This window comes from Canis aureus, chromosome 8, assembly GCF_053574225.1.
Source record: "Canis aureus isolate CA01 chromosome 8, VMU_Caureus_v.1.0, whole genome shotgun sequence".
NCBI classification, from domain to species: Eukaryota; Metazoa; Chordata; class Mammalia; order Carnivora; family Canidae; genus Canis; species Canis aureus.
In genome coordinates this window covers 3,141,452-3,155,864 of record NC_135618.1, presented here as the reverse complement: position 1 = coordinate 3,155,864, position 14,413 = coordinate 3,141,452, and the positions used below count along the sequence as shown (strand labels likewise).

At 37.2% G+C, this 14,413-nt stretch overlaps 1 protein-coding gene and 1 long non-coding RNA gene across 5 annotated transcripts in view; one reads left to right on the top strand and one right to left on the bottom strand.

The window, feature by feature from the left end:
- NEGR1 (neuronal growth regulator 1) overlaps positions 1–14,413 on the top strand; it is an 813,801-nt gene that overhangs the window by 605,297 nt on the left and 194,091 nt on the right. The window lies entirely within an intron of this gene.
- Positions 1–14,413, bottom strand: part of LOC144318271 (uncharacterized) — a 36,046-nt gene that overhangs the window by 12,830 nt on the left and 8,803 nt on the right. Inside the window, exon 5 of one of the 3 annotated variants that reach the window (XR_013384117.1) lies at positions 7,715–7,958. The exons of the other annotated variants lie outside the window; for them this stretch is intronic. This is a non-coding gene — a long non-coding RNA (uncharacterized LOC144318271). Of the gene's footprint in view, positions 1–7,714; positions 7,959–14,413 lie in introns of those variants that run through there. 3 annotated transcript variants of the gene reach the window in all.

Sequence of the window (14,413 nt, the reverse complement as noted above, 5' to 3'; positions counted from 1 at the left end):
TTTTTTATTTTATTATTTTCAAAATCTATGCACATGTATACATATATACTTATATATGTATAAGTAAATGTATAAGTAAATTTAATTTTCATTAAATAAATGAAAATCTAATACATATATGCCTACATAATTATATATGTACATGCACACAAACCACATTTATCAGTGGATAAATTATACTGGAGGACTTTCAAGAAGATAAATATTAGCTACAGACATTGCTCTGCGAAATAAATAATCACTTTTGGGGTCCCTGGGTGGCTCAGTGGTTGAGCGTCTGCCTTGGGCTCAGGTCGTGATCCCAGGGTCCTGGGATCGAGTCCCACATTGGGCTCCCAGCAGGGAACCTGCTTCTCCCTCTGCCTGTGTCTTGCCTCTCTCTCCGTGTCTCTCATGAATAAATAAATAAAATCTTCAAAAACTAAAAAAAAAAAAATCACTTTGAATCAGGGTGGCAGTAACATTTGTGTGAGAGTGTCTCACATTTTTAAATTTTCAAATGCTCTTTATATGCCAGCTTTCCTTGTAGTCTTTCTTTATATACAACGTCCTCCTTGGATTGCAACAAGTCTTTGAGGTAGGATGTGTCATCCCTGTATACAGAGGAAGGAATTAAAGCTTTAAAATGTTATATTTACCCAGCATCCCTCAACTAGTAACTGGTCAAAATCTAAGATCCTAAATGAATTCTTAACACAAAGCTCTTAACTGCTGCACTATATAAAGGAATTTTTCAGATAAAAACCTCCTCACTCATTCTTGTCTGATCTTTGTCTTTCCGATCCCCCTTTGTTCTTTGAAAGTAAATATTACCTGGGTTAGGAATAAGACCATCTAGAATCCAAAAATATAGACTTCATCTGACAAAGTGGTAATTTCATTCACATTCAAGTTTTTGTTATCTTTATTTCCCTCTAAGTGAATATGAATTTTTACAAGAAAACCTTATTACCATCCTAATTATCAATTAACATGTATTGATGGCCCACTTGAAACAGAGCCCTGTACTAAATTTTAAGGATGGAAAATAAATCTGGAGCTGCTGTGTTTTGATTTTTTTTTTTCAATATGAACAATTTGGCAAAGAATTAACGTCTAAGACTTGTGGAAATACATTTTGCCAAATGGAAAAAAAATTCTTGTTGATGGTAGACAGTTGTTCTTAATGTTTACAAAATATGAGAATCATTATTTTTTTAAATGCATATCTTTACATTTAGGATATGCATAAGGTAACATTCCCTAGCTATTTGTACCCTAGCAGAAAGCATCTGATCATCTGACCTTGGGCTCCCTTGTTGAAATGTCTTAACAGGCCTAAAATCTTTTAAATAATTAAGAAAAATAATAATACTTTAACATTTTTAAATGAGCTTGTCTAGCTATGAAATAAGTTAAGAAAAATAAAATTTGATGAGAATTGGCAAAAAAGCAAAAACATGGGCACCGTTCTTTGTCATTTACAATTAATTCCACACAAATATTTGTTTAATCAGACAATGTGGTTAATCACCAAGGTGAAAATGAAAGTTACCAACACTAAATGCTGGTATAAAAGTTAATAAATTCAGTTCATAATCATTATGCACATGCTAGTTATAATAATTTACTGTCCATACCAAATCTTTATAAGCATTGTAATTAAATATAAAATGCTCATTAGAATTATAATGAGTAATTAGGGCAACATAACTAATATGCATGAAAGTCCCAAAGCTCATTAAAATGTTAAAAGACAAAACCTGCTCTACCTAGTGTTTTTGCATATTTTCTATAGCTAAATGAATGCTAGTAGAGTCTGTGCATTGTTTTACCATTTTTGGTTTTTATGAATTATGCATTTAAAATGCCCTGGAAACATTTGGTTCAGTTACCAAACGCAGACTTATTTCCATTTTGGACGGAGCTAACACCCAAACCACACATGCACGCACACACCCCACAAAATCACATTGAAATAGTTTTATTTAATGCCATTACTAAGCCACCTCATAGGATTACTTGAGCAAGAAAAACATAATAACTGTGATGGGCCATTATTTTATGGGATACATAGTGGGATGCATTGGAAGGAGCTTGAGATAATAGACTCAATGGGGAGCATTATCTTGACCAGTCTTTACACTTTTTACACTACAATCATACTCATCTCCCACTGTGAATTTCCATTTTAAAAAATAGTGAACTCAAATTCAGGCAGAAATGCTAAACTGAGCACTTAGCCAAGATGACAAAGAAGCAGCATATACTACAACTTCTAATATCGTTCTGAAATCCATCTGCCCCGTGTCTCTTATAAACAGTGTCCAGTATGCCCAGTATACACAGATCAACTTTCTAGTCTAAATTATAGTCCCCATTCATCTGCAGTTTCACTTTCGAGGGTTTCAGTAACCCATGGTCACCCATAGTCTGGAAGTACATGATCCTTCTTCTGACCTGTGATCAGAAGGTCTTAGTACCTTACACTAGATCACATTACTGACATTATTCACCTCACTTCATCTCATCACAGAGGCATTTATCATTAATAGGAAGAATAATGGTGGGTACGGTATGATAAGTTATTTTGAGAAAGACCATATTCATGTAACCTTTATTACAGTATTGTCATTACAGTTCTATTATTATTTATTATCATTAATGTTTTACTGTCTTTATTCTTAAACTTTATCACAGGTATGTAGAAATGGGGAAAAACATAGCCTACTTGGGGTTCCATCCCGTCCAAGATTTCAGGCATCCACTGGAGGTTGTGACATGTATGACCCATGGATAAGGAGGGATGGTACTCAGATCTTACAACTTATACAAGTGAATAAATTGTCTGGACTCATATATGTGTTTCACATTCAACTAATAACAAAGACTTGAGGTCAAAATAAATACTCATTTCCTTAGCAAGTATATCCATTTATTTGATCAAAATAGACCCCTTTATGTCTAGAATGTACAACTTCTTCAGAGAAATTTTTAGTGTCAGATTAAATTTTAGGTGAAATATGCCCAGAATTTTTTCTATTTCCATATCCCTACTCACTAAACATTAATTTATTAAAGAAATTCTTTAAGAAATGTACATTTTAGGAAATGCCATTGATACCAATATTTGGCCATGTAGTATGTATGCGTTTAAGCATCACTTACATACTACGTGAACATAATAAGCCCATTAACACCGAATGTAACTCATTAAAATTTAACTATATTACACTGAAAAAGCCTAGAGTGTAAATTTTAGTAATATCATAGAATCACAGTATTCCATAGAGTTCATTCATTCATCACATTCATTTATTCAATGAACATTTTTGAAGTGTCTCATTTTCCTCCTATTAGGCTAGGCCTTGGAGAAACACAAAAGTTTATGACACTTTATTAGCCAGTTCCTAATTTCACTAGAGCCCTGAGCTCGTCTAGGAACCATTTTAATATATTCCTTGACCAATCGCAATGAGTGTGTTAATGAATAACAGAACAGACAAAAACTCAGAATAAATATTGAATCAGGGTGCAGGTGTCCCGGCGTTTCATTGCATCTGTATCTTTGACTCCTAACTCTGGGAAACGAACTAGGGGTGGTGGAAGGGGAGGTGGGCGGGGGGGTGGGGGTGACTGGGTGACGGTCACTGAGGTGGGCACCTGACGGGATGAGCACTGGGTGTTATTATATATGTTGACAAATTGAACACCAATAAAAAATAAATGTATTAAAAAAATATTGAGTCAGTGGATGACATATGACCATGGAAAAATCTCTCCCAATTCTCAAATGTGCCTCATTTTCAGCAGCTGAAGAAGTCAGGAGTCCTTCTCTGGTGGATCCTCCATATCCACCTTTCCGGGAGATCTAATAACGCCTTCCTGACATGCTGCCTTGCCACGGCACTTGGTTTGTGTAGTACTTGGCTATCCTTGTGGTTTCCACAGCAGCTCTGCTCTCTGCCGTAGACCTTCAGTCCGATATCCCTCACGTTAAATCACCCTGGAATCCACAATTCATTTCAGACCACTCTCTTTCCTTAGCAGAAGATGTAACAGACTTCCTTTCTCCAGGCAGACCCATGGAGCTCTCTTTAGCTTTGGTATGAAAGAGACTTGGAGCCTGAATGGCTTTGGAAAATTCTACCTACAAGTAATGGTCTGGATGATTCCTTGGCAGTATTATCTCCCATCCTCCCCTAAACGTAGGTGGAGCATTTCCCAGCCCCATTGATGACAGCCTTGACTATATGACTGCTTTGACTAATGGGCGTTACAGATACAAAAGAGAGTAAGACACATGAGGGAGAGATCGGTGTTGATGCTTGTCACTAAGTCATAGTGGTTGTTACACCGTATTACTGTGGCAATGGCTGAGTAGAACAGGGCATAAGCGTAAAGTTTATCTGTGATGGTTTCTGAATCACAGTATTTGGGGGGATGTGATAGAAACACTGCTTAGTTGAATTTTTTTCTACAACTCAGCTGCCCAGCTGTATTGTATTTAAGTGCTGAGTTGTATAATGTTGCATGCGATACTGCATAACATGTAAAAATGAAGCACTAAAATTAACCACTTAATTTCAGACAATTTATTATAAATCATATTGAAGTACTCTAAGGAATACATTAAATTTACATATATAATATATAAATATAGCACATTTCTATATAAGCATATAAAACATTTATTAAATATTAAATATATATATATACACACACATAGTTATATATTAACCTAATTCAGTATGAAAGGATGAAAAACCACAAGGTATTATTATATAGTAAAACTTACCAAAAACACTAAGGTGATATATTTGGACACATTGCACTGTTCATTTTACAGGCACACAATATTAGAAGTATTTTTAAAAGATCCTATTTATTTATTTGAGAGAGAGTAAGAGAGAACATGAGCAGTGGGGAGAGAGAGAGAAGCAGGCTCCCTGCTGAGTAGGGAGCCCGATGTGGGGCTCGATCCCAAGACCCCAGGATCGTGACCTGAGCCGAAGGCAGACCCTCAACCAACTGAGCCACCCAGGTATGCCCCAAATTAGAGATTTTAAACATAGAAATGATAACGGTACAGAAACTTTCTACTCAGCAAAGAGAAATGACAGTAGGACACCTGCCTTGGCTTACATCAAGATAGACCATATTTTTGTAACAGAGAATTGAACAGTCGTTGTAGTTTTTACTCATCCCATAGTGATAATACAACTTTTTTTTTTTTTTATCGAGTGCCTACCATGTGCCAGCCACTAGTCTAGGATACATCGTTGAACGAAACAAGACTGTTTCCTCATGGACTGTACCCTCCAGGGGGGAAAAAGAGACGCTCAGCAAGTGGAGAAGTCCATATACACTATGTCAGAGGGACATTGTCGGTACAGAGCCCAGTGAGGGTGGTTAAGAAGGAAGGGGTTGGAGGGTGAGGGGATGGTAGAGCTACTTTATACAGAGGGATGGGAGGCCCTCTTCAATGTGGGGGAATTGGAGGCGAGGAGGATGCAAGCACAAAATGGAGATTGTCTGAAGGGTGAGGATTTCAGACCGAGGAGTACCAAGTAATAAGAACCTAAAGCAGAGACATTGGTAAATGTTCATGACCATCAGGGGGTTCAGCGTGGCCCGAGAAGACCAGGCAAGACAGGGAGCGCACAGAAATGTGGTCAGAGAGAAGGCAGGAGGATCAGATCATGTAGGGTTTTGGGGACCACTGTCCTGAACTTGACTTGTATTCTGGATGGACGTGGACGCCGGGGCACGGTTGTGTGTGGGAGTGGGAATGAGGACTTGGCGGGTGGTAGCAGAAACACGCCGGCTGCCCCACGGAGAATGGCCAGCGTGGGGGGCAAGGGCACAAGCGGGGGCCACTGGAGAAGCCTCCGGTGTCTCCAGCCAGGGGGAGTGTTGGCTCGCACCTGCAGGACAGCTATGGGGTGGTGAGGAGTGATAAGATGCATTTTAAAGGCAGAATTTACAAGATTTCAGTCTCTCGAGACTTGGAAATGTTTCGTAATGACATTGATGAAACGGCAATAGCAACTGTTCATCAAATGCACAGATAAGCTTCGCAGGATGAGAGCAATAAATAGTGAGAAATCCAGCGATTTTGACATAAGAGGCAGTAAATAAGATTGAGATTATAAGGAGGGTATCAGCTGCATTTTAGGCATATATATATTTCTGAGAAGAGGAAAGAGCCTAAACATTTTCTCTAATAATTTATTTATGTGCTACTCTGGCTGACATGGAAGTTCTTATTTGTCAGTCAGACTTTCCCTTTCCTGACACACCCTTCAGTTGTCAAATTACTTTTGCTGTTAGGCAGAGTTTTCTCATACCACGTTTTATTTAATCATTTTAGGAAGGATGACATTTTTTTTCCCCTTGTTAAACATTCTCAGTTTCAAAAACATCCATACTGTTGTTCCTGAAAATTACAGTTTTTCCTGCCATCCTCCTCCCATATCTTCTTATTTCTCTAAGATGTATTATTTGTAGGTAAATGTCTCTCCCGCTTTATGTCTTCTTATTCTTCTGCTCTTAGGTACTCCTTACCGTGTTTGTTCTGATCTAGCCTCCTTTCTCCGTAAGTAGAAGTGGCTGAGACTGTGTTTTTCAGATGGGAAGAAAAATTACCTCTCAATTCTACAACGAGGATCACTTCCTGCTCTGTCGTTTTTCTCCTTGTTCGTCAGTTCAGAGCAAGTCGATGGGTAAAGCACATCTGCTTCACAGTCATGACCCCCGTTGCTTTACTCGTTGAACCATACCGAAATTCTAGAACGGTACAAACTCCAGGATGCGGGCCTGAGCACACAGCTGATTACCACTTCAAAATAGATGGAGAAGTGGAAGTGGTTCACTTTCGTGTTCATTTCCTTACTAGGGAATCTACGCATATAGTTTTGAAAATGTCATTCGCTTAACACACTCCCCGTAGTCTTGCTAGACTTCCAACATTCACCCTCATGCATTTGAGGGCATCAGGCAAGAAGAAATGGGTAGTTTACAACTAGATTTCTCTAATACAACGTTTGTCTCTTAATTTCCCTTTTTTCCTTTTTTTTCTAGCTACTCAGAGCCTTTCTTTTCTCTTCCTCCAAGACAGTGTGTTTGGAAAGTAATCCTTTGGAATACATTAGCAATATGAATTATTCATTTTTCAGAACTAAATAATTTTAATAACTGAATTCTAATCAACTTTTTTAATGTGCTATTTTAAGATTATTGAAGGCTACAGAAACAAGAAGAAATAATAAACCATTTAGTCAACTAAGAAATAGAATCCAGTGATTATTCTGCAGAGGGCAGAAGTCATACCAGCCCAAGACTCCCTGGTGCCTTCAGGTTCACTAGTAGGTTTTTGGAGGAAGCTGGCCCTGAAATCAGAAGGAGACTTGATCTGTTGAGAATTAGCCTGAGGAAACCCTCCACCCGTGTTTTCCCCACCGATTACCAAGTACAGCCTTTGGTGTCATTTTTTACATTGATTGGCTGCAAAAACCATAAATTTATATATGTCTAGTTTATTTCTATTCTGACAGATTGATTCTGATCTTTGAAAATGTACCATGACTTAAGACATACCAATAAACACAATAGAAGCTTAAGTAACGTATCTTGACTGATTCATCGAACAAGAAGGTTTTCCCCATGAGAAAAATTCCCAGGAATATTTTCATGTTTTATAAGTAATCTAAAGACAGCATCCGAATGCTTCTAATCTTTATTTTGGAAGGATTCAGTAAGACATGATCTTTATATCAGGAAGTTCATAATAGCTTCAACATGAAAAGAATGCATGTGCACATTTAGGGACTCCGAAAGTTTGTGCTGATGGACAACTTGTGTTGCAAGATCACACGTGCTGAGAATAGAGATGCCTTCGGAGAGTCCCAGCTTCAAAATTCTCGCAAACTGGTCCACTGTATCCAAATCAATCACATTCAGCTATAATTTCAGCATGACTGACAACAGAGAAGAGATCAAATCATGAATAAAGTCTAAAGAAAGAAAGTTTGGTGAACAGCTAGGAAAACAGTGAACCATTTAATTCCTATTGATACAGCTGGTGGCCCAATAAATCTCAGACATATTTTACAGTGGATGCATCACTGAAGTGAGCATTGCTGACTATAAGGGGACAGCTACTGCAGGCTGTGATTTCAGTGCTGCTGACCCTTGCCCAAAGCACGCTATGAATGAGTTATGCCGAAGCACCAACAGACTCCTCATTAGACAACCCTTTCTCGCCTTATTGTTCTTTTATCTACTTCTTCATGAGTCACAGGCCACCCAACCATCCATCCTTCAAGGCCTCTTGCATATGTGTGCTCACAATCAACACAATATCAGAGCATTCACACCACCATATAAATGACTAATGCAACCTTAAATATAGTTAACCTCCTTGAAAGCGTGAAATACTCTAATAGCATTAAGCCATGACTTTAGGAAAAGAATCCCTTATTTTGTACTTTTAAACAATGCACAGATTGTTCTTTGCCTGTCTAGGGGGCCAGTGCAAGCGCCTTCACCAGTGCCCCTAAGATCAGACTTCATCTGTAGCTGTATGTCTTAGCTCTGGAATTTTGTTTACAAAATACTTTGCTTTTTATGCACCTGTGCAAATGCAAGGGAGTCAGAGATCACAGTTTAGTCAACTAGGATGGATATCGAGCCTTTAATGAAACCACTGAAGTCAATTTCGTGTGAAATTCATGCGAATTTAATGTGAAATTCCACTTTTCATTGTCTTTCATATGAAAGACAAAATGATCTCATCATAAGCTTAACTGAATCGATACATTGATCTTTTATATGCCCTAACACATAATGTATGTCCACAATTGCATATTTTTCTAGAAGGAACTCATTTGATGTTTTAGCACATTATCGAACCTAAGCCTCTTGTTGATCGTTGAGAAATTAAGATGAGATCTACCACAAATGTCCTTTTTGGTTAACTGCAATTAAAAAGCAGGGTATGGATGGATTTCTGGGAGAGTAAAAGTTATACTGATATAGCTTTTAATTACATTAATCAGTCACTTGCTTACAAGACAATGAATTTCTGAAAAATTAGTTCCCTTTCGATCCATATCTTATCATGATCTCATGTTCTTAAAGGGAGCATAGCTCTCATCTCCTATCCACTGGTAGTAATACCTGTTTAATGGTAGCTAATGTTTTTATTGGCTGCTAACTCAGTGCCAAACACTAAGGTAAACACTTTTCATGAAGTTTTTTGTTGTTGTTTTTGTTTTTAATTCCAGTGTAGTTAATATACAGTGTTATATGAGTTTCAGTTGTATAATTTAGCAATTTGAGAATTCCATGTATTACTCAGTGCTTATCAAGATATGTGTGCTCTTAATCCCCTTCACCTATTTTGCCCATCCCCTACTCACCCCTCTGGGAACTATCTCTTTGTTTTCTATAGTTAAGTGTCTGTTTTATTGGTTTGTCTCTCTCTCTCTTTTTTTTTTTTTTTCTTTTGTTCACTTGTTTGGTCTCTTAAATTCCACACATGAGTGAAATCATATGGTATTTGTCTCCCTTGATGGGCTTATTGACTTAATATTATATTTTCTAGCTCCATCCATGTTGTTGCAAATGGCAAGATTTCATTATTCTTTGGCTGTATAATATTCCATTTATATATATATATATATATATATATATATATATAGTCCATTTTTTATATATGTGACTGTATAGAAATATATTCACACACACACACACACACCACATTTTCTTTATCCACTCATCTATATGGCCATTTGGGCTACTTCCATAATTTAGCTATTGTAAATGATGCTGCAATAAACATTGGGGTAAATGTATCCTTTTGAATTAATATTTTGGTATTCTTTTTTTTTTTTTTTTTTTTTTTTGTATTCTTTAAGGAAACATCCAGTAATGGGATTCCTGAATATCAGGGTAGTTCTATTCTTAATGTTTTGAGGGGGCTCCACACAGTCTTCCACAGTGACTTCACTAGTTTGCGTTCCTACCAGCAGTGCAGGAGCGTTCTTTTTTCTCCAGATCCTCATCAACACTTGTCTCTTGAGCTTTTGATTTTAGCCATTCTGACAGGTATGAGATGATATGTCATGGTTTTGATTTGTATTTCCCTGATGATGAGTGATGTTGAGCGTCACTTCATGTGTCTGTCGGCCCTCTGTGTCTTCTTTGGAGAAATGTCTGTTCATGTCTTCTGCTCATTTTTTAACTGGATAATTTGGGTTTGGGGTGTTGTATGAGTGCTTTATATATTTTGGATACTGACCCTTTATCAGATATCATTTGCAAATATCTTATCCCATTCAGTAGGTTGTCTTTAGCTTTTTTGGTCATTTCCTTTGCTGTTCAGAAGCATTTTGTTTTGATGAAATCTCAATGGTTTGTTTTCCCTTGCCTCGGGAGACGTATTTAGAAAGATGTTATTATGACCAATGTCAGAGAAATTACTGCCTGTGCTCTCTTCTAGGATTTCTTATACTTTCAGGTCTCCAATTTAGATTCTTAATCCACTTTGAGTTTATTTTTGTGTATGGTGTGAGAAAGTGGTCCGGTTTCATTCTTTTGCCTGTAGCTGTCCAGTTTTCCCAACACTTTGAAGACACTACCTTTCTCTCGGTGCATATTCTTGCCTTCTTTCTTGACGATTAATTGACCCTAAAATTGTGGGTTTATTTCTGGGCCTCTATGAAGTGTTTTATGTTGTCTATACAGCCGTCCCTGAAGTAGGCACTATTTATTTTACGGATGAAAAAACTGGAACTTAGAAGGGTGAAGTAACTCAGATAGTGAATGTTACAACCACTTTTGTTTGACTGCAAAGAAAAGCCTTTTCACTGCACTATTTTGTGACTGTGTAAATGTTTAAGGTCTTGGGGAAGTTGGAGGTACATTACAAACTGTATTATTTCCATCCCCTGTGAAAACTGGGCAGAGGTGTTATTCAATGTGAAAGTCCTTTAGGTCACAAAGATTATTTTTCAACTGTATTTCAGTGATTTGATTCTTTAAAAAATCTGACTGCATAAACTATTTTTTTATTTTTTTCTCTTAGCAATAAGATGGAGTTTTTAGCTTTCTTTAAGATCTAATTAGTCCATAAGGCGAGGACATATTTGCTTCATGGAAAGGGTTTATTGACCTTGTGATCCATTTCTGTGAGATCTATGACAGCCTTTGAGAGATTGTCATTATTCCTACCCTAAGGTGCAACCTGTCTTCAAGGAAGACATTTTTCAACTATCATCATCCTCATCCGTAACAATTGTGTATTGAGCACATCCTATATGATGTGTTCTCTGGTAGGTACTGGAAGCCTTAAATTTTTTTCAAAGACTGTTTATTTGACTGAGGCTTCTTTGGTGTAGCTCACAAGTTCTAGAATTTCAAACAAGGTCAACATGCTTATTTACCACAGTGTTTTCCTACATACTTCTGTAGGACAGACTTCCTCACGATTTACTTCTCTTTACTATTCCTCACTCTTCTTTTTTGCTGTAATTCTTTAATATGGCACCTTCGTCATTGTCCATCATTCTGAGGGAGAGGGATGGTGTCAAATTTGTTTGCCTTTGGAACTATAAGGTTTCATTTGAACTACCTTAATTCACTAAGGCTATTGAAAGAATTCTTGGATTCATTCATCTTTTTGATAACAGGACTTTGTACAAAACCAAAGCTCCCACTGAGAATGACAAGAGAGGAAGAAGGTCTTTGTGGCTATTGTCATGTAACTAAGAAAACTTGAATCTTGATTAGGCTTATTGGGTGCCAAGTGCAGAGGTTCTGTTGCTTGCACCTGCAGAGCCTGGAGTTTTGGATGAAGAACCTTTAATTATCTTCATCCTGAAATGACTGGCTAAACAATGAATGGAAATAATCCCACTGAGTAAATGAAAAGGGAAGACTCCTCTTTTATGAGCATCTAATCACACAGGTGTTAAATACCCCTTCTTGACCCTTTCACTGCTGGCTTTTCCCAACATCCCTTCTTTGCTGTTCCCCACATCCATCTAGTAATACTTCTCTAAAATTAACTCATTTCAGTATACAATTGCTTCAGCTTACAGCTATATACAATTTGATATAAGGGCAGTATTTTGAAATTTCAGCAGTGCACACAAATCCATCTATTCCAAAGGATGCCATTGTACTTATGAATTTGAGATGCTCAAGTAATCAGTTTCTTTGCTACTTTGGTGTAATTGAAAGAAGCTGCATCTAAGCAAAACAAAAATGGTCTTTCTGGAAAGAAAAACAGTTCCAGAAACACAAACACATGCAGATGCCTACCTTTACACTCCCATTCCCTGTAAAAGAAACTTACACTACTGGGTCATGGCCGAAATTCATAGAGCAATGGGGTATGATGGTAAAAAGAAATAGGTTCTGGGAGCAATCATTCAGATTTTACCATTTGGTTATCTCTTCTAGGAAGGGTTCAATATGATTTCTTAAAACAATGTATTTTTGGTGGAAAATGAGTGTTTTGTACAACTTAGCTAAGCATACTTATAATTCATTGTTATAGCTCCAGTTTGATAATTAATCATAGTTGTTGTAAGGTATATATTTCTGGCAAATAAATGACTATATATTTATGATGCAAATAACTGTGGCCTTTTCCCCACATAAAATTCATGAGTGCATTATACTTCATGAGCACATAGAAACCTGTTTAACCAGGGATGATTGTTGACCTGAATAGTAATAAATCACATAACATAGGATGTGGACTAGACCTTAGACATCTACAAGTCCCACTGTCCAACATACCCAGATCATATCCAAAAACATATTAGCCCCACAGGACTTTAATATAGAATCTTCTACAGGGACACTTGGGATGGCTCAGCAGTCGAGCATCCGCCTTCAGCGAAGGGTGTGATCCCGGGTCCAGGGATTGAGTCCCGCATCGGGCTCCCTGTGAGAGCCTGCTTCTCCCTCTGCCTGTGTCTCTGTCTTTCTCTCTGTGTTTCTCATGAATAAATGAATAAAATATTAAAAAAAAAACTTTTGCAATTCCATGGTCTCATAAGTTTGGAAAAAGCTTCATACTAAAAAATATTCATAAGACATACATGTACGTCACAGTCTCTGAGATGTGCTCTAGAAAAGAAACCTGCTGGGTATAATCAGACATTTTTGTCTCCATAGAATTCTTCTATTTATACAAAGTAATAGAGTTCAGAATGGTATAAACTTGGAATTTCACTAAAAATGTCCTGTCACTGCCAGTTAACTGAAATGAGTTGACTCAGGTCCAATGTGACCAATGATCTATTTAATTAAATTTTCTCTAAATTCCTTCCTTTTTTATGGATTGGCCAATGGCTTTCTCATCATCCTAAAAATTACTACAATAGCCTCCTAGCACTTCTGCAGTTCTGTTTCCCTTCCTGCCTCTCTGCAGACCATGATCTACTCAGCAGCCAAAGAATATTTATAAAAAGTTAATCAAGCCATGTCTCTCTGCTCAAAATCTCTAAAACCTCATCTCCTTGGAACAAAATTCAAAGGCTTTACCATGGGCTACCAGACTCTTCAGAATCTGAGCCCCACCTGCCTGCCCAATTTTCTCTTCTGGATTCTTCCTCTCACTTATCTGCTCAGGCCATGATGACTGTTTGCTGCTACTTAAACCTTTAAGAATGTTTCCATCTCAAACATGCTCTCTCAACTCAAGGCCTATTGCTTTTCTGTTTCCTTTTCATATGTTACTGCAGACAACCGCATGATTCCTTTTCTCTATTTCTCTATTTCTCTAATTCTCTGCTCAAATGTTGCCTTATCAATAAGGACCTCCGTGACCGCACCACATAAAACAATATATCTCAGGATTCCTTTTTCTTTTATTCTGCTCAATTCTCATCTTAGTTCATACAGCTTTTTTACTATTTATTTATTTACTTTTTGTACATGCATGCACACACATACACACACACCTCAAAAATGTTAACCCTATGAGGCAAGAATACCATTTTTTAAATTAACATAGTCCCTAATAAAAATATTTAATTGATAAAGGAATGAAGATAGGTGGATGAATCCGCTTTCTTTTTTTTTTGAATAGTCATTTTTAAGAGAGGTAGAAGAAGAATATGGAAAGGGCTCATTCATGTCTCCAAGAAAAATCAATAGAGCCTTCAAGTTCAAGTGTATAATTTTAACCTCAAAATGAAATCTACATCAGACTCCCCTCTCCATATTGATTACCCATAGCCCTTTAATTCCCTAACACAAAAAAAATGTTCTTAGGACTTTTTCTTACAAACAGTGTTAATTCTTGACTCATTCTTCATGTATGCTTCCATATGACATTTTAGGTATCTTTCCATTTTCAGTGTCCATTATAGCAGCCTGTGAACCTCTAGACAACAGGATCATGTCCCTTTAACTT